At 41.9% G+C, this 23581-nt stretch overlaps 1 protein-coding gene across 1 annotated transcript in view; it reads left to right on the forward strand.

The window, feature by feature from the left end:
- LOC122550456 (T-cell surface protein tactile) overlaps positions 1-23581 on the forward strand; it is a 108232-nt gene that overhangs the window by 18353 nt on the left and 66298 nt on the right. The window lies entirely within an intron of this gene.

A 23581-nucleotide genomic window follows, 5' to 3' on the forward strand; every position in this document is an offset into this window, starting at 1 on the left:
AGAACTTCTAAAGGACATTGCCACATTGATGGAATGTGTGGATTGGTGGCAGATGGAGAAAATGTGAGGAGATATACTTTGGTTAGAGGACCATTGAGAGATAGTACAAAATCAATTATACTATTCTAAATAGTCCGTAGCAGCAGAGAGGCCTGGGTGTGTCTGTGGATAGGTCATTAAAGGATAGATAGGCAGATAAAGCTATTAATAAAGCATACATGGGCTTCATAGATAGTGGTTTGGAATACAGGACAGAGGTTACAATGACCTTAGATCAGTTAGACTTGAGCTGGAATGTTGTGTACAGTTCTGGGCACCACACGAGAGAAAGGATGCAAATATATTGGGGAAGGTCGATGCCATATGACTCTATGACTCCAAGAGATTGATGAGAATGCTTTCAGACATGAGACACTTCAGTTATCTGGCCTCCTTCTGCACTGGAACAGGTCTGTGATTCTGTGATCAAATAGGAGAGTCACTGTCAGCTTGAATAAGATATTAGCTTATGAACAAAAAACTAAGGTGTGATAAATTGTATTTTCGATTGTAGTTATTTGTAAAGGGTCATTGTGAGGATCATTGCCTTTTTTGGTATCTTTAGCAACTTGAATATGAGTATTAATTAAAATGTCAAGATTTGCTGATGATATCGAATTTAGAGGTGTGGCAATTTGATGGTACAAATTGTCTGCAACAGGACATAGACTAGTAGAATGGACAGACAGGTGGCAGATGGAATTTAAAATGGGGAAGGATGGGGTGATGCATTTTGTAGAAGGTACAGGGAAAATTAATAAAGACCTAATGCCATAGTTCGAAAGAATAAACTAGGTGAGATTGGCCTAAGTATTCCAGATGCATGTCATACATTGATATGGAAAAAGTGAGTGTTTAATTTTTGTTACATTATTCATTCAAAGGACGATAGCATTACTGGCTAGGCAGCATTTATTCCCCATCCCTAATTGCCCAGAGGGCAGTTAAGAGTCAATCACATTCAGGCCAGACCAAGTAAAGATAGCAGTTTCCTTCCCTAAAGCGCATTAGTGAACCAGATGGGCTTTTCCTGATAATCAACATCATTTGACACTTAATTCCAGATTTTTAAAATTTAATTCAAATTACACTATTTGCTCTGATGAGATTCGAACCCAGGTGCCAAGAACATTACCTGGGTCTCTGGGTTAACAGTGCAGCAATAATGCCACTAGGCCATTGCCTCCCCTGAGTTGAACAATATATAGTGTAGATCCTGCTCCATGGATGCTGCCTGACCTGCTGTGCTTTTCCAGCAACACTCTAATCTATAGTGTCGATACCACATGTAACGGTGGTAAAACCCAAAATTTAGGCTGGGTAATTACAATAACATAAAAGAGTCTGGAGATGAATGTTGCATGTTCGTTGAAATAAAGCATATTAGTGAATTAACATAGTTAAAGTAAAATGAACTTAGTCCATTACACAAAAATAAAACTTTATGTAACAATCATGAGTTTTATATGTGACTGCATTCCAGCAGTATCTTAATAAAGATCTTGGTGCTGAAATGCTACAAGATTATTGTGTGGATTCATCAGGCAGACAAGTTTCTTCTTGCTAAAGGAGGCTGTTCTCACTCATTTTCCCAGCATGGCATCTTACTCCTGTTATGAAGGGTAACTACATGATGACACAGTAGTTTCAATGTTGATAAAGTTGTGAGACAGTGAAATGAACTAAACCCAAAATGACAGAAATGCAATTATCATCTACGGAATCGATATTGTGCTGCTTTGCACGTCCACAAACTCCAGTCAACACCATATGAGTGTAACCCACTGAGCGTGCTGAGCAGGCCAATCCTTTAATGAGCCCTTCTATTATCCCAGACTTCATCTCACTGAGTCTGCTCTTGACCTTTTTAATGTAGCTACTCGCCTCTTCGTTCCAAAGAGAGCTGCTGCACTCTTTATTGTTTTTGTTGTCTTTTGTGTTCATTGTAACTAAATTACTTTTCCATGCTACCCTGTTGTATATTTCACATTCCTTACTCTCTCATGTTTTTGTATGTTTTTATTTCTCTCATCTTCTTTTAGTCCCGTTGTATGTGGTGTAACCACATCTTTGTGCACAAACTGCTATCTCGTTTCTACATTCTATGGTTTTAAGCCATGTCCCAGAAATGAATTAATTTTGCTTTGCTTTTAAACCAGATAGCGAAACCTCTTTCTGTTAGCTGTGTTGAATTTCTCAGGCTGAAGAGACCTGTGGTTGAGACTTTGTTTTTGCTCTTAGATACCTCAGTTACCAAAGTCCTGATTGCTACCTTTTCTCAAAGATTTGACTTCACAAGTCTGTTGTTTGATTTTTTCTCATGTCTATTGCAATACATCAAACAATGTTGAGGAGTTCAGAATTAATAAGGGTTGTTTGAACTTTTGTATCTATATTGGCTTAAATACTTGATTCCAGCTGGTCATTGTAATTCCATTTCTCTGCTCTTTCGCAGTCTAAGAATAACGGGTAAGCCAATCAGGACTGAGATGAGGAAGAATGTCCGCACTCAGAGAGTTGGGAATCTGTGGAAGTCCCTTCTACTGGAAGCTGTTGGGGCCAGTTCATGGGATTAATTCAAAAGGGAGCTGGATGTGGCCCTTGCAGCTAAAGAGATCAAGGGTTATGGGGAGAAAGCAGGAGAAGGATACTGAGATTGCAGGATAAGCCGTGATCATATTGAATGGTGGTGCAGGCTCGAAGGTTCTTGTTTCTATGTTTCTCTGTATTTTCTTATAAAGTTCATTTTAATCTATAACCCTCTTGGCCATTTCCTCTGCCCTGAAGCTCTTCAACCAAGTCCTGAAACAGACTCGCCCTGACCTATCACCTTCATCCCCTCCCCCACTCACCTATTGTACTCTTTGCTACTTTCTCCCCACCCCCACTCTCCTCTCATTTATCTCTCCACCCTTCAGGCACTCTGCCTGTATTCCTGATGAAGGGCTTTTGCCCAAAACCTCGGTTTTCCTGCTCCTCGGATGCTGCCTGAACTGCTGTGCTTTTCCAGCACCACTCTACTCCAGAATCTGGTTTCCAGCATCTGCAGTCATTGTTTTTACCTCTATAACCATCTTACCAATCGGTGTATGTGAACCGTTCAAGCAGCTGCCTGGCAACCCAGCCTTGGGGTTTAGACAGAACATTATTAACAACAAGTATCAGAAAACAAGTACAACGGAAAGCTAAGATGAATACAAAAGTTCAGAAGGGAGGTGAAAAACCGAGTAAGAGGAGCAAAGAGGGAGTGTGGAAAAAGTCTGTCAGGTAACATAAAGAGAAATGTCAAAGTCATAGAGATGTACAGCATGGAAACAGACCCTTCAGTCCAACCCGTCCATGCCGACCAGATATCCCAACCCAATCTAGTCCCACCTGCCAGCACCCGGCCCAGATCCCTCCAAACCCTTCCTATTCATATACCCATCCAAACGCCTTTTAAATGTTGCAATTGTACCAGCCTCCACCACTTCCTCTGGCAGCTCATTCCATACACGTACCACCCTCTACGTGAAAAAGTTGCCCTTTAGGTCCCTTTAATATCTGTCCCCTCTCTCACCCTAAACCTATGCCCTCTAGATCTGGACTCCCCGACCCCAGGGAAAAGACTTTGTCTATTTATCCTATCCATGCCCCTCATGATTTTGTAAACCTCTACAAGGTCACCCCTCAACCTCCGATGCTCCAGGGATAACAGCCCCAGCCTGTTCAGCCTCTCCCTATAGCTCAAATCCTCCAACCCTGGCAACATCCTTGTAAATCTTTTCTGAACCCTTTCAAGTTTCACAACATCTTTCCGATAGGAAGGAGACCAGAATTGCATGCAACAGTGGCCTAACCAACAGCTGCAACATGACCTCCCAATTCCTGTACTCAATACTCTGACCAATAAAAGAAAGCATAACAAATGCCTTCTTCACTATCCTATCTACCTGCGACTCCACTTTCAGGAGTTATGAACCTGCACTCCAAGTTCTCTTTGTTCAGCAACACTCCCCAGGACCGTACCATTAAATGTGTAAGTCCTGCTAAGATTTACTTTCCCAAAATGCAGCACCTCGCATTTATCTGAATTAAACTCCATCTGCCACTTCTTAGTCCATTGGCCCATCTGGTCAAGATCCTGTTGTAATCTGACATAACCCTCTTTGCTGTCCACTATAACTCCAATTTTGGTGTCATCTGCAAACTTACTAACTGTCCCTCTTATGCTCGCATCCAAATCATTTATGTAAATGACAAAAAGGAGTGGACCCAGCACCGATCCTTGTGGCACTCCACTGGTCACAGGCCTCCAGTCTGAATAACAACACTCCTCCACCATCCTCTGTCTTCTACCTTTGAGCCAGTTCTGTATCCAAATGGCTAGTTCTCCCTGTATTCCATGAGATATAACCTTGCTAACCAGTCTCCCATGGGGAACCTTATCGAACGCCTTACTGAAGTCCATATAGATCACATCTACCGCTCTGCCCTCATCAGTCATCTTTGTTACTTCTTCAAAAAACTCAATCAAGTTTGTGAGACATGATTTCCCATGCACAAATCCATGTTGACTATCCCTAATCAGTCCTTGTCTTTCCAAATACATGTACATCCTGTCCTTCAGGATTCCCTCCAACAACTTGCCCACCACCGACATCAGGCTCACTGGTCTATAGTTCCCTGGCTTGTCCTTACCACCTTTCTTAAACAGTGGCACCATGTTTGCCAACCTCCTGTCTTCTGGCACCTCACTTGTGACTATCGATGATACAAATATCTCAGCAAGGGGCCCAGCAATCATTTCCCTAGCTTCCCACAAAATTCTAGGGTACACCTGATCAGGTCCTGAGGATTTATCCACCTTTAACTGTTTCAAGACATCCAGCACTTCCTCCTCTGTAATATGGACATTTTGCAAGATGTCACCATCTATTTCCCTACAGTCTATATCTTCCATATCCTTTTCCACAGTAAATACGGATACAAAATACTCATTTAATATCTCCCCCATTTTTTGCAGCTCCACACAAAAGCCACCTTGCTGATCTTTGAGGGGCTGAAAATGTGTTGCTGGAAAAGCGCAGCAGGTCAGGCAGCATCCAGGGAACAGGAGAATCGACGTTTCGGGCATAAGCCCTTCTTCAGGATCTTTGAGGGGCCCTATTCTCTCCATAGTTATCCTTTTGTCCTTAATGTATTTGCAAAAACCCCTTGGATTCTCCTTAATTCTATTTGCCACAGCTATCTCATGTCCCCTTTTTGCCCTCCTGATTTCCCTTTTAAGTATACTCCGACTGCCTTTATACTCTTCTAAGGATTCACTCAATCTACCCTGTATAACCTTACATATGCTTCCTTCTTTTTCTTAACCAAACCCGCAATTTCTTTAGTCATCCAGCATTCCCTATACTTAACAGCCTTTCCTTTCACCCCAACAGGAATATACTTGCTCTGGATTCTCATTATCTCATTCCTGAAGGCTTCCCATTTTCCAGCCATCCCTTTACCTGCAAACATCTGCCTCCAATCAGCTTTTGAAAGTTCTTGCCTAATACCGTCAAAATTAGTCTTTCTCCAATTTAGAACTTCAACTTTTAGTTCTGGTCTATCCTTTTCCATCACTATTTTAAATCTAATAGAATTATGGTCACTGGCCCCAAAGTGCTCCCCCACTTACACCTCAGTCACCTGCTGTGCCTTATTTTCCAAGAGCAGGTCAAGTTTTGCACCTTCTTTAGTAGGTACATCCACATACTGAAGCAGAAAATGTTCTTGTATACATTCAACAAATTCCTTTCCATCCAAGCCCTTAACACTATGGCAGTCCCATAGTGTTTGGAAAGTTAAAATCCCCTACCATAACTATCCTATTATTCTTACAGATAGCCGAGATCTCCTTACAAGTTTGTTTCTCAATTTCCCTCTGACTATTAGGGAATCTATAATACAATCCCAATAAGGTGATCATCCCTTTCTTATTTCTCAGTTCCAGCCAAATAACTTCCCTGGATGTATTTCCAGGAATATCCTCCCTCAGCACAGCTGTAATGCTATCCCTTATCAAAAACACCACTCCCCCTCCCCTCTTGTCTCCCTTTCTGTCCTTCCTGTAGCATTTGTATCCTGGAACATTAAGCTGCCAGTCCTGCTCATCCCTGGGCCATGTTTCTGTAATTGCTATGATAGCTCAGTCCCATGTTCCTAATCATGCCCTGAGTTCATCTGCCTTCCCTGTTAGGCCTCTTGCATTGAAATAAATGCAATTTAATTTATTAGTCCTACCTTGTCCCTGCCTGCCCTGACTGTTTGATTCTCTCTGTTCTCAACTGTACCAGTCTTAGATTGATCTCTTTCCTCACTATCTCCCTTGGTTACCCCGCCCCCCCACCCCCTCCTTACTAGTTTAAATCCCCCTGAGCAGCTTTAGCAAATCTCCCTACCAGTATATTTGTTCCCTTCCAATTTAAGTGCAATCTGTCCTCCTTGTACAGGTTACTTCTACCCCATAAGAGATTCCAATGATCCAAAAATGTGTATCTTTCTTCCATACACCTGCTCCTCAGCCATGCATTCATCTGCTCTATCCTCCTATTCCTGCCCCCACTAGCTCATAGCACCGGGAGTAATCCAGATATTACTATTCTCAAGGACCTCCTGTTTAAATTCCTGCCTAACTCTCTGTAATCACCCTTCAGAATCTTAACGTTTTCCCTTCCTATGTCATTGGTTCCAATGTGGACAATGACCTCTTGCTGGCCCCTTTCCCCCGTGAGAACATTCTGCACCCTCTCTGAGACATCCTTGATCCTGGTACCAGGGAAGCAACACACCATTCTGCTTTTTCTCTGCTGGCCACAGAAACGTCTGCCTGTACCTCCGACTAGACAATCCCCTAACACAATTGATCTCGTTGAACCCAAAGTACCCCTTGTTGCATTAGAGCCAGTCTCGATACCAGAAACTTGGCAAAGTCTGCTGTACAGTAACAGGGTGGTAAAAGCAAAGGAATTTAATATATGGAAGCAATGGACATGGCTGAGCTGTTAAATGAATACTTTGCCGTTGTGTTTACCTACAAGGCAGGTAATGCCCTGACCACGGTGACAGAGGAAGAAACTCAGTCACGATTTTAAAGTTGCTAAGGTAGAGTTGATAGTAGTTAAGATGTTGATAAGGCATTGGGGCAGATGAGATGCATCCAAGGGTATTGAAGGAAGTGAAAGTGGAAATTGCACAGGCACTCACAATTATCTTTCAAAAGCTTTTTCTCGCAGCCAGAGGCCCAGATTTGCACTGTCAGGAAATGTGGTAGAGGTAGGTTCAGTGAGGTCTTGGGATGATTATTTAAATAACTGCATTATGCAGACGTTCAGGGAAAGGCTGGAGTCCAACACTAAGCAAGAACACTGAGAGACCCACTGCAGACATGATGGGCCATCTGGCCATCTTCTGCACCGTAACAATTCTATGATTTTTTGGATGACTGGATAGCTGTCAAAATCTTTCAGAATTTTCTGTGTTTCAATGGGATTTCCCCGCATCCCATTCCTTCTTACCCCAGTGTGTATAAAGCCAGGCAAAAGTGAGGACTGCAGATACTGGAGATTAGAATTGAGAGTGTGGTGCTGGAAAAGCACAGCAGGTCAGGTAGCATTTGAGGAGCAGGAGAATCGACGTTTCGGGCTTAGACCCTTCATCAGGAATGTATATAAGGCCACTCTAGTTAAACTCTCCTCAAGGGCCAGACAGCTCGTACTGTAGCAATCCATCTTATAAACACTTTGTTGCAGTTCATTGAAAGCAAGCACATCCTTCCTCAGGTATGGAGACCAAAACTGTGCATAGTTCATAAAACCTTTGTCCTCAACCAAGGACTCCTCTCCACTATGGTTGACAGGGTCCTTAGCCACCTCCTGTACTTCTGCCCTCAGCCCTTCCCTTCTCTCCTACAACAATGTAGGTTCCCCCAGTCCTCACTTACCACCCCATTAGCCTTCACATCCAAAGGATTGTAAGCTGACATCTCCCTCAGATGCCACAACCAGACACATTTTGCCCTTCCCTCCTTTGTGAGCATTCCACAGTTCCAGTTTCCTCCAGCACCCTCTGATCCACTCGTCCTTCATCCCCAACACCTCCCCACAGCCCCACAGCACCTTCTCATGCAATTGCTGATGATGAAACACCTGCCCCAGACGCACATAACTATAATATAACCAATGTGGGGCTTCAAATTCTATTAAATCTTACTAACTAAATTAATCCAAGCTTCTGAAATGGAAAATAGATAGAAGTTAATGATATATCATCCATTATATTAGGACATTTCTTTACAAAATAAGTACCTCTGGAAATATTGTTCATTTCCACCATTGATTCAGATTTGTTCGAACAATATGGAATTATTAAAGTGAAAGTTTAAAGTTGTAATTCTGAGGAGTTACAGAGTTGAGTAGCCACGTAAACTATGTTTTCAAATGGAGTTTTGCAATTATGTCATTTTACTGATAACTGTGAACGTTTTAGTTTTATATGATAGATGTGTTTCTAATCACAGGCAATAATCTGTCACTCTGAGCCGCAGTCTCATTCTTTCCATTAAACTGCTGCATCTATGTTTTGTATCACAATCTGATTCAGGATGTGGTCAAGACACCGATATCCTTAATACATGGAACAAGCATTATCAGCATCAGTAACCTCAAATGTCTAACAGGAAGTTGAGGTGACTAGCTCATTGTTGGTATAGTCCAGAAAGAGAATACTTTGCTATAATTTACATTTTATTTTGTAAGAAATGCATTATTTCAAACATTAATTCTTGCAATGGTTCAATAAGTAAACTAATAAGTGCAAGACTACAGATCTATAAATATAGAATGTAAGCAAAGGCAAAAAATGATTTCTCAGGAAGCTTTGGCAGTTCCCCACTGCTCACTATTTAAAACAAAATTGCAGCTGTGTCTGGAAATGTTTTGTCAGATTGTGGCTATAATGAGATCTTAATCACACTCTTTGTACCAGTTCTCAACGTGTATCAGCCACCATTCTGTACCAGCCACCATTCTGTACCAGCCATCAGTGACCTCTAACTTTGGCTATTCTTAATTTCATCTCATCTGCTGTCTAAATCCTAGCTCCCATCAGTAATCTTGTTCAGACATTATCCCCCTTGTTTACTGATCTATGTTAATTACCAGACTAGCAATGCTTCAATTTCTATACTGTCACCATTATTGACAAAGCAAACCATAGCCTCAGTTCATTCTATCTCTGTAATTACACAGGTCTCACAAACCTTCAAGATGTCAGAATTTTAGAATTTTGCACTTTCCCTATTTTCTTTGCTCTGCCATTGGTGAGTATTCCTCCAGCCATCTGGGCCCTAAACTGTGAAAAATCCTCTCTTGGTTTCTTCAGTTCTTACTAATCAATCCTTCGGATGCTTCTGAAAACTTACCTTTTCAAATAAAGATTTGGTTCTGTCATGTAGTTTATTGTCAAATTTTCTTAACAGGTGAAATCTTCCCTTGCCCTGAATGACTTGGGCCGTGTTGAAAACTTTTGGAAAATCAAGTGAGATATTCAATGAGGAGCTTCTTGACATCAAGAAAAAAAATGCTTCATGTACATGAAGATTCGTGGCTTATAACTCATGAGTAGCCTCATTATTATTTAATCTTGCTTCATTAATCTATGGTTTCCAATTCTTCCACCTACTAGATAGAAACCTGACACTGAGACTTCCCAATGTGAAAGTCAGAGGGAGTGCCTGTGTGACTCTGGCTCACCATTTTCTCCTCTGAGCCCTTTATTGGACACCAACATCTCAAGACACGCTCTATTAGACCATGACCATATGTGCTGAAAATGTGTTGCTGGAAAAGCGCAGCAGGTCAGGCAGCATCCAAGGAGCAGGAGAATCGACGTTTTGGGCATGAGCCCTTCTTCAGGATTTCCTGAAGAAGGGTTCATGCCTGAAAAGTCGATTCTCCTGCTCCATGGATGCTGCCCGACCTGCTGCGTTTTTCCAGCAACACATTTTCAGCTCTGATCTCCAGCATCTGCAGTCCTCACTTTCTCCATGACCATATGTGCCCCCTGCCCATCAACTTTGGGATCTGAAACCTTACCAGCCTGGGTACATCCTGATGGCATATCTTGAATCAACTTACAGTGTGGTTCTGCACTTCAATGCTGCACCTTGGAGGGCCCTGGCACCTTACATTACAATGCTGTTGCTAGAACATTTGCACACAGGAGTGAGCAATCATCTCATAGATTGGACCAAGTTGCAACTCAGGGTTCCTACTTTGCTTTCTGAATGCTCACCCATTTTCTGGGTGCTCATAACATCCCTGCCTTGCTTTTCCTATTAGTACATTGCCCTTTCAAACAGACCTTCGGTATTTCTGCCTTGCCTTGCCTGTGAGCACTGATACAAAGCCACACAACTGGCCATGGTTATCAACAGTGAGCAGTTAAGGGAGTCGGCATGTTGCTGTACATCACTGTGCAATTTCAACATTATATCATGTTCCAACCACATATGTACCAAACGTATGGCATGTTTTTTCAAGCAAAGGCCTTATCTCAAAGCCTAAGGGCAGTAGTCCTCAGTCAAGTTCAAAGCAACACCCTTCAGTCTTCAGAGGTAAAGGATGCATAGGTAAGGTTTAGGAAACTGAAATCAACCAAGGGCTTGAGAATATAAATGAAGCAGGACAGAAATTAAACAAGGAATTAGGAAGGCAACCTCAGGCCATGAAATGTCCTTGGCAAGTAGGATTAAGGAGAATCCCAAGCATTTTGTACATATATCAAGAGCAAGAGGGTAGCTAGGGATAGGGTAGGTCCATGCAATGACAAAGGAAGGAAATTATGTGTGGAGCCAGAGGAAGTGGGTGAGGTCCTTAAATGTGTACTTCTCATTGGGATTCCCAAACGAGAAGGAAATGGATGATGGTAAAGTTAGGGAGGGGTATGTTGATATTTAAGGGGAAGTCAATATTAAGAAGGAGGAGATGTTAGGTGTCTTGGACAACATTATGATAGATAAATCTCCAGGGACTGATGGGATCTAGCCCAGGACACTAAGAGAGGCAAGGGACGAAAATGCTGGGGCCTTGGCAGAGATCTTTATATCCTAATCTCTGGGTGAGGTCCCAGAAGACTGGAGATTAGCCAACATGATCTTTTGTTTAAGAAGGACAACAGAGATAATCCAGGAAATTAAAGTCAAGATTAGAGTTCTGCTGGAAAAGCACAGCAGGCCAGGCAGCAGGAAAATTGAAGTTTTGGGCAAAAGCCCTTCATCAGAAATGAAGCCAAGAATTCAGTTTGTTCTTGGGAATGATTTGGCAGGATCCAAGGTGGGAGTGACATCCAAGGAAGACCAAGAAACTGAGGAATTAAAACAAAAACATCCTGGTATTTGCCCAGACTGTGTGGTAACTGGATCCCACTATCATAAGTCACAGCACGAAGCAAAAAGTAAACAGGAAGATGAAAGAGTTAAGGTTCAGTTAGCGGAAACCCTGTTTGATGTAATGGTGCTGGGAAAACCTGAACAAGCAGAGTGTCAGACAGAAGTGTTTACTCCTGAAAGGCTCAGAGACTTGCAACAGCAAGGCAAAATAATAAAACATATATACGTAGATGCATACTCCGAAAAGGAGGCAGAGAATAATCCAGAGGGTTATTATCCGACAGATAGAATCCTAAAATGGAAATGGAGACCACGGCAGGTTAGTACAGAGGAGAAATGGTCCAAAGTACACCAGATTGTGTTGCCGGTAGCATACAGACAGGAGGTGTCACGTGTAGCATATGAACTACCTGTAGGAGGTCACCCAGCGGTATGAAAGACTCAGGCCTGGAATGCACAAGGATGTGGTTAACTTTTGCCATACATGCCAAATGGTAGGTAGCCAGAGGTGGTAATAAAACCAGCCCCTTTGTTGCCAGTTCCCACATTTGAAGAACCTTTCACACGGGTTATACTTCATTGTGTAGGTGCCCTCCCGAGGACTCAACATAGGAACCAATACTTGTTAACCATAATGGATGTGTCTCCCAGATTTCCAGAGGCAATTCCATTACGGAGTATCAAGGCAAAAAGGTGGTCGAGGAGGTCGCAGCTTTCTTCTCAGAGTATGGGTTACCCAGAGAGATTCAGTCGGTCCAAGGGTCAAATTTTACTGCTCGCCTGTTTAAGGAGGTTATGGATAGCTTAGGTATACAGCACTTTAAATCCAGTGTGTATCATCCTGAATCCCAGGGAGCCTGAGAAGGGTGGCATCAGACTTTGAAGACCACATTGAGAGCATACTGCCGGGATTACCCGAATGATTGGGATGAAGGTTTCCCATTCATATTGTTTGCCATTAGAGATGCCCCAAACAAAATCTACTCAGTACACTCCCTTTGAGTTAGTGTTTGGTCAAAAAGTGAGCAGCCCTTTGAAATTAATTAAAGAAAAATAGATTGGACCAAAGTCGGAGATCTCACACATAGATTATGTATTGGAGTTGAGGGAGAGACTAAATCTCGTGGGCGGCATGATGGCACAGTGGTTAGCACTGTTGCCTCACAGCGCCAGATACCCGGGTTCAATTCCCACCTGCGGCAAATTCTGTGTGGAGTTTGCACATTCTCCCCATGTCTGTGTGGGTTTCCTCCAAGTGCTCCGGTTTCCTCCCACAGTCCAAAGATGTGCAGGTCAGGTGAATTGGCCTTGCTAAATTGCCCGTAGTGTTAGGTGTAGGAGTAAATGTAGGGGAATGGGTCTGAGTACGTTGCTCTTTGGAGGGTCGGTGTGGACTTGTTGGGCCAAAGGGCCTGCTTCCCCACTGTAAGTAATCTAAATCGATTAGCTAAACAGAACCTAAAGAGGGCACAGTATAGAATGAAGCAGGTGGCAGATAAAAGCTCTGAGGTTTGGATGTTTTCCCAAGGGGATGACATGTCAGTACTGTTAACAATGATAGGATATCCCTTCAAAGCCAGGTTTACTGGTCCCTATCAAATTGAGAAGAAGTTGAGTCAGGTGAACCATCTGGTAAAGATGTCAGATAGAAAGAAAAGGGTATCAAGTTTGTCATGTGAACACGCTGAAACTGTATTACACTAGAGAGAAAGGACTGGAGAAACAGGTGTTAGTTACTGCCCTGAGAGTCAGGAATCAAATCCAGATGATATGGATGTTGATGTCCCTCAAAATAGATTAAAAAATGAAGAAGTCCTTGAGGAGTGGGGACAGGTTAGTAAAGTGTCTGTTTCAGGAGCATAGAACACAGTTGAATGATTTCTTACTGCAGTATAAGGACATATGTAAGATTCAGATGGGAGGACTAATGCTATTGTACATGAAGTAGACATAGGGAATACTGCTCCAATAAAACACCACCCCTATTGGCTTAATCCTTTCAAAGCCAGACAGGTCCAGATGGAGGTGGAGGCCATACTCAATAAGGACATTATCAAACCAAGCCAGAGCAAGTGGAGTTTGCCGATCGTCTTAGTTCCCAAACCAGACGGGACTCAACGATTCTTCATGGATTATCAGAAGGTCAAAGCCATTACAAAATCGGACTCATATCCAATTTCTAGATTGGAGGACTGTATGGAGAAAGTCGGAAAAGCTAGATACATCATCAAGTTGGACTTAATGCGTAGTTACTGGCAGGTACCTTTATCAGAGATGGCAAAAGAAGTTTCCACATTTGTAACCCCAAATGGGCTTTATCAGTTTAAAGTTATACCTTTTGGAATGAAGAATGCACCCCCACATTCCAAAGACTCATGAACAGTGTTGTGGCTGGGTTAACAAACTATTTGGATGATGTAGTGATCTTTAGTAAGTCTTCGAAAAAAATCACATAGTAGGTTGGCAGAGCTCTTTGAACAACTACAGGAAGCAAAACCAATGATAAACTTAAATAAAACGGAATTCACGAAAGCAGAGGTGATGTTCTTGGGACATAACATCGGTCATGGAAGGTTGACCCCACGGGATGCAAAGACAAAGGCCACCTTGAGGATGAATTTCCACAACCAACCTCAAAGAAAGAGGTGCTTCAACTTTTAGGATTCAGTGGATTCTATCGGACGTTTGCCCCAAGCATCAGCAATGTAGTGGCACCATTAACCGATTTGCTGAAGAAGAACAAAGTTTCGGTGGACAGAACCGTGCCAGGAGACATTCGACCGTTTGAAATCAATATTAACCACCAAACAACTTCTAGCTACACCAAACTGTTCAAAACATTTCAAAGTCACCACTGATGCTAGTGACATAGAAGTTGAAGCCGTACTCCTACAGGAAGATGATGATGGGATTGAACTGCCAGTTGGTTACTTTTCGAAGAAGACCAACATCCACCAGAGGAAATACTCCACAATCGAAAAGGAACTATTGAGTTTGGTACTGGCCTTACAACATTACAATGTGTATGTTACAAACAATGTGTCGTAGACATTTGTGTTCACTGACCACAATCCACTTACATTCAGAGAATGTTTTAAAAACAAGAATATAAAACTATTTTGTTGGAGTCTTATGTTACAGACTTTTGATTTAAAAACATACATGTTGCGAATCGTAAGAATGTAATCACACATGCATTATTGCAGATTTAACTGATAAAGTTTATATGTGATTTGTATTTTTTTAATGTTTTATATATATATATATATATATATATATATATAAGGTATATGAATAAGTTAAGGTGAACTTATGGTAAAGTTATCTGTATATTAGAGTAATGTGTTTTTAAAAAAAATTGGAAGAAATGAAACCATCTTTTCATTATGATGGTTCATTTTTCTCTTCAGGCGGGAGTGTTATGAAGATGTGGGTGTACTGTACCTTTCAGAGAATTAAAAGCAACAGAATTGCCTGACAGAACAAAGTACTCTGAAAAACATTTTAACATTTGGTCGAGCAACTTGATTAGCTGATTGCCTAGAAATGACAAAAACATTTGAATTAGGCCCTGAAAAATACCAAACTCCATTCCAGTTTGAATTTAATACATTGACAATCTAAAAAGCCAATGACGCAATCCGATGCCTTGGATGTATAAGGCCGGAGTAAATTGAACAGTTAAGAGGAGAGCTGCCAATCCACCAGCATGTAAAAAGACTGCCTGAAAAATAGCTCTCTTAAAGGTAACTTTATCAATCAGTAATCTGTGAAACAGAATCCCCAAGAAGTAGAAAAGAAGATCGAAATACAGAGAAGAACCGAAAGCTGCCTGGCATTGAGATAAGAAGTTTTGTTTTCTAAATCATATTCGGGAGTTTTATCGGACTACTATTGAAGAAGGGAAGGTAAAAGGTAGGTTAGAGGAAGGAGTTGTAAATAGTTGTTAGTTAATCATTCTCTGTTATACTTTAAGGAATAAAGTTGTTAATTTTTACTTTAACTAGTTCTTGGCCTCTCGAATTTTCTACAGATTACTGCATCGGATAAATCTTTTCTGTATTGCTGGTTTAAATTCAGCAGGAGAGTTTACCCCATGTTGTAACTGAGGCCTGATTAATAAGTTTGCAGATGACATGAAGGTTGGGGGAGTTGTGGATATTGAGGAAGGTCGTCAAAGAATACAGCAGGATATGGATTGATTGGAAATTTAAGCAGAGAGAATGACAGCAGTTGGAGTTTAATCAGGACAAGTGTGAGGTGATGAATTTTGGGAGGTCAAATGCAAGAGGGAAGTATAACGTAAATAGCTGGATACTTAAGAGCATTGATATACAGAGGGATCTTGGGGTACAAGAGCACTGCTCCCTGAAAGTGGCAATGCAAGTGGATGTGTGATAAAGAGGCATATGGCACATTTCATCAGTTCGGGTATTGAGTACAAAAGTTAGCAAGTTATGTTGCAGCTGTATGAAAGCTTTGGAGCATTGTGTGCAGTTCTGCTTGCCACACTACAGGAAGGATGCTGAGGCTCTGAAGAGGGTGCAAAAGAGATTTACCAGGATGGTGCATGGATTGGACTCTCTTAGCTACAAGGAGAGGTTGGCCAAACTTGAATTGTTTTTGCGAGAGCATCAGAGGCTGATGGGCGATCTGGTGGAAGTATATAAAATTATGAGAGGCATGGATAGTGTGGATAGTCAGAATTTTTATCCTCAAGATGGAGATCTCAATTACTAGGGAGGCATAGGTTAGAAGTGAGAGGCAAAATGTTTAAAGGAGACGAGTGAGGTAAGTTTATTATATAGTGAGTGGTAGAAGCCTGGTAGGCGAGTTGGTAGAAGAGATAAGACAGTGGGGCGGCACGGTGGCTCAGTGGTCAGCACTGCTGCCTCACAGCACCAGGGTCCCAGGTTCAATTCCAGCCTTGGGTGACTGTCTGTATGGAGTTTGCACATTCTCCCTGTGTCTGTGTGGGTTTCCTCCGGTTTCCTCCCACAATCCAGAGATGTGCAGGTCAGGTGAATTGGCCATGGGAAATTGCCCATAGCGTTAGGTGCATTAGTCAGAGGGAAATGGGTCTGGGTGGGTTGCTTTGGAGGGTCGGTGTGGACTTGTTGGGCCGAAGGGCCTGTTTCCACACTGTAGGGAATCTAATCTAAAAAAAATTTAAGAGAGGTTTAGACAGTCACGTGAATGGGCAGAGATTAGAGGGTTATGAACAATGTGCAGAATAGGGCTAGTTTAGAATAGCATCGTAGTTGGCAGAGACATAGTGGGCCAAAGGGCCTGTTCCTATCCTGTAATGTTCTGTGTTCAATGTTCTATGTGATGGGATCCCGCCACGGTAAGTCAATGGCAGCCTCTAACATCGACTTGGGCATTGTCAGAAATTACCAGTCTACAGTGCGTGCCTGCCCCTCACCATCTATGTATACTAGTGCTCATTTTGTATCAGTTCCCTGTTTGTACCTGACCCCTGTGTATATTATCCATTAGTATTTATCAGTAAACATCCACAAGTCATTTTTGATTAACCTGCCATAATTTCTCAGTACAGGAACCTGATAACAAATGGCCAGGGCAGCAGCAGTGATAACACATTCTGGTACTTTCCATTACATTACCTTAGCCTTGAGATCTCATGTGATTATCTCTGCGTGAACACTGCTTTCAACTAGAAGCTCTAATTTGTAGAAGTGTCTCTAAAGTTAACTCATAGCCAACAACCCACTTTGACTTGGAGTGTGGTCACTGAACTCAGTGAATATACCTGAATAAATGAATAGTATTATTAACATTATGGTACCTGCCAGCTTCTTTCATTTTCTCATAACTGCTGTCAATGTTTGGTGCAGACCCTATTTATACATGTAGGCAGTTATTTCCAGAACATGTCTCTTGAAGTTACAGCAGTGAAGAGGGAGAAATTTGCATTCATTATTAATCCTAGCAGCTGCCTGGGGATTAAATCACATTACTAGTCCAGCTTCAATAGGTTTACCTTATTTCAGTTTCACTTTTATAGTTTATGATCGGGCAAGCTACAGGATTAAACTGCCAATATAACCCCTGGGGTTTCCTTCAACCCAATTGATACCAAGAAGTGAATGAAGAAATTAATAAGTAACAATGAGTGAATTGATGTTGCAGTTATGTGAATGAATGATACTAAAAATAAAACAACAGATTTTTTTATACTGGAGGTGGGACTTTTATGGGTGTGAGGGAGCCTGTTGGGATAGGGGTTAAGGTCTAAAACTGGTTTGGATTTATTATTATCACATGTACCCAGTTACAATGAAAAGTTTTGTTTTGCGTGGAGTACAGGCAGATCATTACCAAAGTGCACAAGGGTAATAGAACAGAGCGAGCAATGCAATGTTATGGCTGCAGAGAAGGTGCACAAAGAGCAAAATCAATATTTAAATTTAAAATTTGAGAGGTCCATTCAGAAGTCTGTTAACAGAGGAGAAGAAGCTGTTCTTGAACCTGTTGGTACATGTGTTTAAGCTTTTGTATCTTCTGCCTTACAGAAGAGGTCAGAAGAGATTATAACCTGGGTGGGAGGGGTCTTTGATTATGTCGCTGACCTCCCAAGGCAGCAAGAAGTAAAGATGGAATGAGGTGGCATTTTACTTCTGGTGGTGGATGATTCTCCCATGTCTAAACCAATCTTTAAGTGGCCAAGTAATGCCCACACAGGGCAATTCACCACATGTGGAAACAACTAGGAGTACCCTGGTACAGAGAAATATGGACCAGTTCTGCTCTCACTGGTCTTTGTGGAACAGACAATGCCAGAGATAAAACCACAAGGCAAAAAAAAATCACCCTATTTGTATAATTGTATAATACTGATGTCAGCTGTTTTGTGACCAATTGAGGATGGCCTTTGTGACAATCACAAGAGACACTGGGATGATTTTTCAACTTACTCTCCTGTTGTGAAATCACCATTGTCTAGATTAGAATGGTGCTGGAAAAGCACAGCAGTTCAGGCAGCATCCGAGGAGCAGTAAAATCGACATTTCGAGCAAAAGCCCTTCATCAGGAATACAGGCAGAGAGCCTGAAGGGGGGAGAGATAAATGAGAGGACGGTGGGGTTGGGGAGAAAGTAGCATAGAGTACAATAGGTGAGTGGGGTTGGGGATGAAGGTGATACGTCGGGGGCGGGGGGAGGGTGGAGTGGATAGTTGGAAAAGAAGATAGGCAGGTAGGACAGGTCGTGGGGACAGTGCAATCACCATTGCAGACAGCACACTCTTGACACAGAACTTTTTCCAAGGTTTATAGATGTTGCACTGGAACTATTTAACCAAGCTTGATTAACCTTTAATTACTTATTTACATGTGGACAGGCTGCTGATTTTGATGTCTGCCCAGCCTCAGCATTACGGGGATGAGCTTGGTGTGGGTGAAAATGTGCTGGACTAAACACCCACCCTTTGTTACATGCGTTGCTCCCACTGAAGAAAACACCTTTAGGAGTTATGCAATTTCCAGTCCATGAGTGTGGGAAGGTCAGGTCCCAGTGCAAGAGGATACTGATGATACAATTGAACAAAATCTTGCAATTAAGATATTAGAACTGCATAAACTTCAGTGGAAATAATGGAGGCAGGATGTGAATGTGGTGAATCACTGGGCACAAATAGACTGAAGCCAGGGAGGGGGTAAGAATCATACAAAGATGCTGAGGTTGTACACTCAGTTAAAGAGAAGAACTGCAGATACTAGAAATCTGAAACAAAATCAGAAATTGCCAAAAAAAAGCTCAGCAGGTCCAGAAGCTATGTGGAGAGAGAAAAGAGAAACTGCTGGGAAAGCTCAGCAGCATCTGTGAAGAGAAATCAGAGTTAACGTTGCAGGTCCAGTGACCTTTCCTCAGTTCTGTTTCTGAAACAACAATATCTGATTTACAGCGTCTGCAATTGCTTCAGTTTTTATGTCAACAGAGAAGCAGAGTTAATGATTCAGGTCCGGTAACTCTTTATCAGAATTGTTGGTTGCTAGGAAAATCTGGATGCATATGCTGAAGACAGTCTTGAGGGGATGGGGTGGTTGATGAGGGAGGTGTTGGATAACGTTAAACCATGGAAGCTGCTAATTGGGACCATAAGTAGGTGAAAGGGGATTGGCTGTGATGAAAACAACATTTGCGATGACAAGTTCTAGGGTGTGTGGAGAATGGGAAAGGACGTGGAAGAAAGTCCTAAAACTACTGAACTTGATGTTGAATCCAGAAGACTGCAGGGTCCCAGAGTGGAAAATGCAATGTTGTCCTGAGGTTGTACACCTGTTTTGCTGCAGTTACTCAGGTGGTGTCTAGGAAATATGCTGATTGGCATGCAAGGAGAAATAAGAGAAAGTGAGGACTGCAAATGCTGGAGAGTCAGAGTTGGAAAGTTTGGTCCCCTGGCTAACCTGCTAGAATTTCTGCTGTTAATGACAAAGAACATAGAAAAGTCCAACTACAAATTGTTACAGATGCTTGTGCAAATCTTGGAACCATCTCCTTCCCATTGTGGTCAATGTCATGAGAACACTTGTAGACCCGACTTGCGCTATCTGATAACCAATGTCTCAGATTTCATAACAGCATGAACTGAAACCACGCCAATACCTAGGGTTGCAGCGGAAGACCAGACACAGGTCTTGAAACCTCAACTTGATACTATGCAACCCATAGTCTTCTGCAGTGTGAGCTCAGACCGTTGCCACCAGACCTGTAGAAACAATTACTCAACAAGACTTGAAAATTTCCGAGGTGTCTATCAATCTGTGATCTGACAGCTTATTAGGATTCTTGAGCTGCCACCCTCAGGAGAGTTATAGCTCCATGGAGACAGAACTGCTCTCCACTCTTAGAGTGGTAGTACTCCTGCTCTCCATGTTTGCCACTCTGTCAGTGTCCTTGTTCTTGCCTGCAAGTTGGACTTGCTAGGCCAAGAGCTGCTCATTGCATCCTATGTGACAATGTACAATCTCCCTCACTGACAGTCAGCAGCTTTTCACATTCATATAACATTGCATTAGAGCCCTAGACCAGTTACTGACACTCTCAAGACAGTGACAAAGGAAATGCACCAAAGGTGATCTGCTGGCTATTAAATGGAATACTGGATGTTTTGCTGGCTGATGTTTGTGTGGCAATGTTATTTTGTGATGGCTTTTACTATAGGTTTGTGGCCTATTGGACAATGTGATGGCTCATAATTGAGTGACAATAAGACGAGAGACTGTTATAGAGCAATGAGCCAGGATTGTAACCCCCCGTCGAAGCCAGTGTTGACTTTTACGATCACATTCGACCCATTTAGGGTATGGATGTGCCAGTTGTCTCCTCTTTCTTCCTACTCCTGCTTGGCTTCCTCATTTTAGGATAGCTGCCAAATGTACAGCCTCAGCATTGTACCCCAGTCATGCTGCAGATTTTATGTCATGACATCTGTACCCAGAGGAAAAGGTGTAATCAAAATCTGTGAGATCAAAATTGACACCTTCCAGTTGCAGACTGTGCCAACTATAAACTAACTCCATCAAATAAAAGCACTGTTAATTGATACAAAGTGATGAATGCATTGGCTTACAACAAACACTTCCATCAACACCAATAGGTACAGTAAAAAGTAATCAGCAACACTTTAATAAGTTGAAGACTGCTTTAAATTTTGCTGCCATGGGGTCCTCCCTGCTACAGTATACACATTTCGTGTAACTGTTAAGAGAGAGTGTTACTGAGAGTGGTGAGATCCAAAAGGCCATTGTTGCACGTTCAAGGCTGATAGCTCTTCTATATTCAGCAGCAGCACTGGGAGATGGTGGCAACTGCCTGTACTGCACCCACCTATTGGCTCAGATTGAAGAAGGACCTGGGAATGGAGGAATGATGGTGGATAAAGCTCTGAAGAAGCCATTAATTGGGAAATAATTGGGATGGAGGTGGGAAAATGGCAGGGTCCCACTTGTTGATTAAATGCACCCCCCCCCCCCCCCCCCACCACCACCAAACATGCCCAACATTAATAGCTGATGGCACCTGAGAGAAGTTATTGAATTACAAACTATACTCACAACTACTCCAGCTGATGCCACCACAATGTTCAGTAGTTGTCAGAGTTTGAAAATGGTAAATGTCAGTCTCTAATATGAGGATTAACATCCTAAATAGAGAACACTGAGATCTACTCTAGCTCACCAATCCCATTTGGTTCAGGTTAAGTTCTATTCTCTGGGACACATTTGGAGAAATCTGAATACTCATTGGATTTGGAATTAATTTAGAAAATTGGAAATTCCTCAGCATGACTCTATTCAGCTATCAGTAGGTGTCAGATTATCTACTAATTCAAAAGGGCATGTTATTTCTTTGTTGACAATTGTAAATTTCTATCATGCCCATCGCACATGCCCCTTTAAAAAACACATTAACAGAGTATTTTTTTTCAGATGTCAGACAATAGTGTTTGTGCCTCTTAATGATAAGCAGTTTAGTTCTTACCATTTATTTGATAAATTTTCCACAGATAATTTAGGAAACAAAATACTTTTTAAATGTCTTTCAAAGTGTTGGTAAAATGTAACAAGCAGTCTGCCACAGGGATCAGTATCAACATTCCAACTTTTTCAAATTTATGTAAATGACTTTGATGAAGAAGTCAAAGATAAATGACTAAAGCTGAAAACAAAGACAAATTATGAAGAAGTCATAAGGAGGATACAGGGGGATGTAGATAAGTGAGTTGGAAAATATTTGGCAAATGGAATATAATAAGGGGAAATATGAAATTGCCTACTTTGGCAAAGGGAATAACAAAGAAGCATATTATCTAATGATGTGAGATTACAGAGTGGGATCTGGTGTCCTAGTGCATGAATCACAGATGCTTAGAATAAAAGAATCCCTATAGTGTGGAAACAGGCCATTTGGCCCAACACGTCCACACTGACCCTCCAAACAGTAACCCACCCAAATCTATTCCACTATCTGATTACTTTCCATTTGCCCCTGATTAAGGCACCTAACCCACATATATCTGAACACAATGGGCAATTTAGCATGGCCAATTCACCTAACCAGCACATCTTTGGATTGTGGAATGAAACTGCAGCACCCGGATGAAACCCGCACAGACACAAGGAGAACGTGCAAACTCCACACAGATGGTCACCCGAGGCTGGAATCGAACCTGGATTCCTTGCGCAGTGAGGCAGCAGTGCTTACCACTGAGCCACCACGCCACCTGTTAGTATATAGCTATGACAAGTCATAGATGCAGCAGCATATCAAAGGACACAGGTGATTCCAGAAGAATGAATTTTCCAGTTTCAGAGTGTTTTCACTCATCTGGCATTGTGTGGATATTAAACCACTGACCTAAATCTGCATGGAGCCTTTCTAAGCATCAAGAAGGGTGAAGCTTCAAATAGGTGAATCTCCCTTGGGAATCGAGATTGATGAAGTTGTGAGACTGCACCCTTTACAAGGAAGGAACCCCTTGTATCAGCAGGGACAAGATTTGGAATGAGGAATCTTTTAGAGAAAATGCCCTATGTGCAGGATCTACAGGCAGGAGAACAACTGCTAAGATCCAGTGCTGAAGAAATTATACTCTTCAGCAGAAACTCACAGACATCAACATTACTGTCAATGAGCAGCTACCATTTGGGTGACACATTTGTTGAATCTTGGATGCTGCCTGACCTGCTGCGCTTTTCCAGCAGCACATTTTCAGCTCTGATCTCCAGCATCTGCAGTCCTCACTTCCTCCACAAAGTTAATAAAGCCATGTACCTTCATTTAATGACCAATTAACTTATCTATACGGTGAGTTATGAATTAAAAGTTAAGTATAAACATTAACATTATGCCACACTCAATGCAGTGCCTCCCACAGCAGGACATCTCAAAACTTAAATTCACTTGTTGCCTCAGAAAAGATTCTCTTCTTAACAACTACAAACTGAATTTGCTGTGTTGGGAAAATGGACCTTGTTTGGTAAATAATACTTAACTTCAAAAATTGTTATGTTATCGTCATGGGCAGGACTAAAGCATAATATACATACACTTTATAAAGGACAGAACTGAAGCTGGTTGTGATAGAGAAAAACAATCTGTATAT

The sequence above is a fragment of the Chiloscyllium plagiosum genome, unplaced genomic scaffold (assembly GCF_037043375.1).
Source record: "Chiloscyllium plagiosum isolate Xiang-an unplaced genomic scaffold, Cpla_swu_hap1 HiC_scaffold_6, whole genome shotgun sequence".
In the NCBI taxonomy this organism is placed as follows: Eukaryota; Metazoa; Chordata; class Chondrichthyes; order Orectolobiformes; family Hemiscylliidae; genus Chiloscyllium; species Chiloscyllium plagiosum.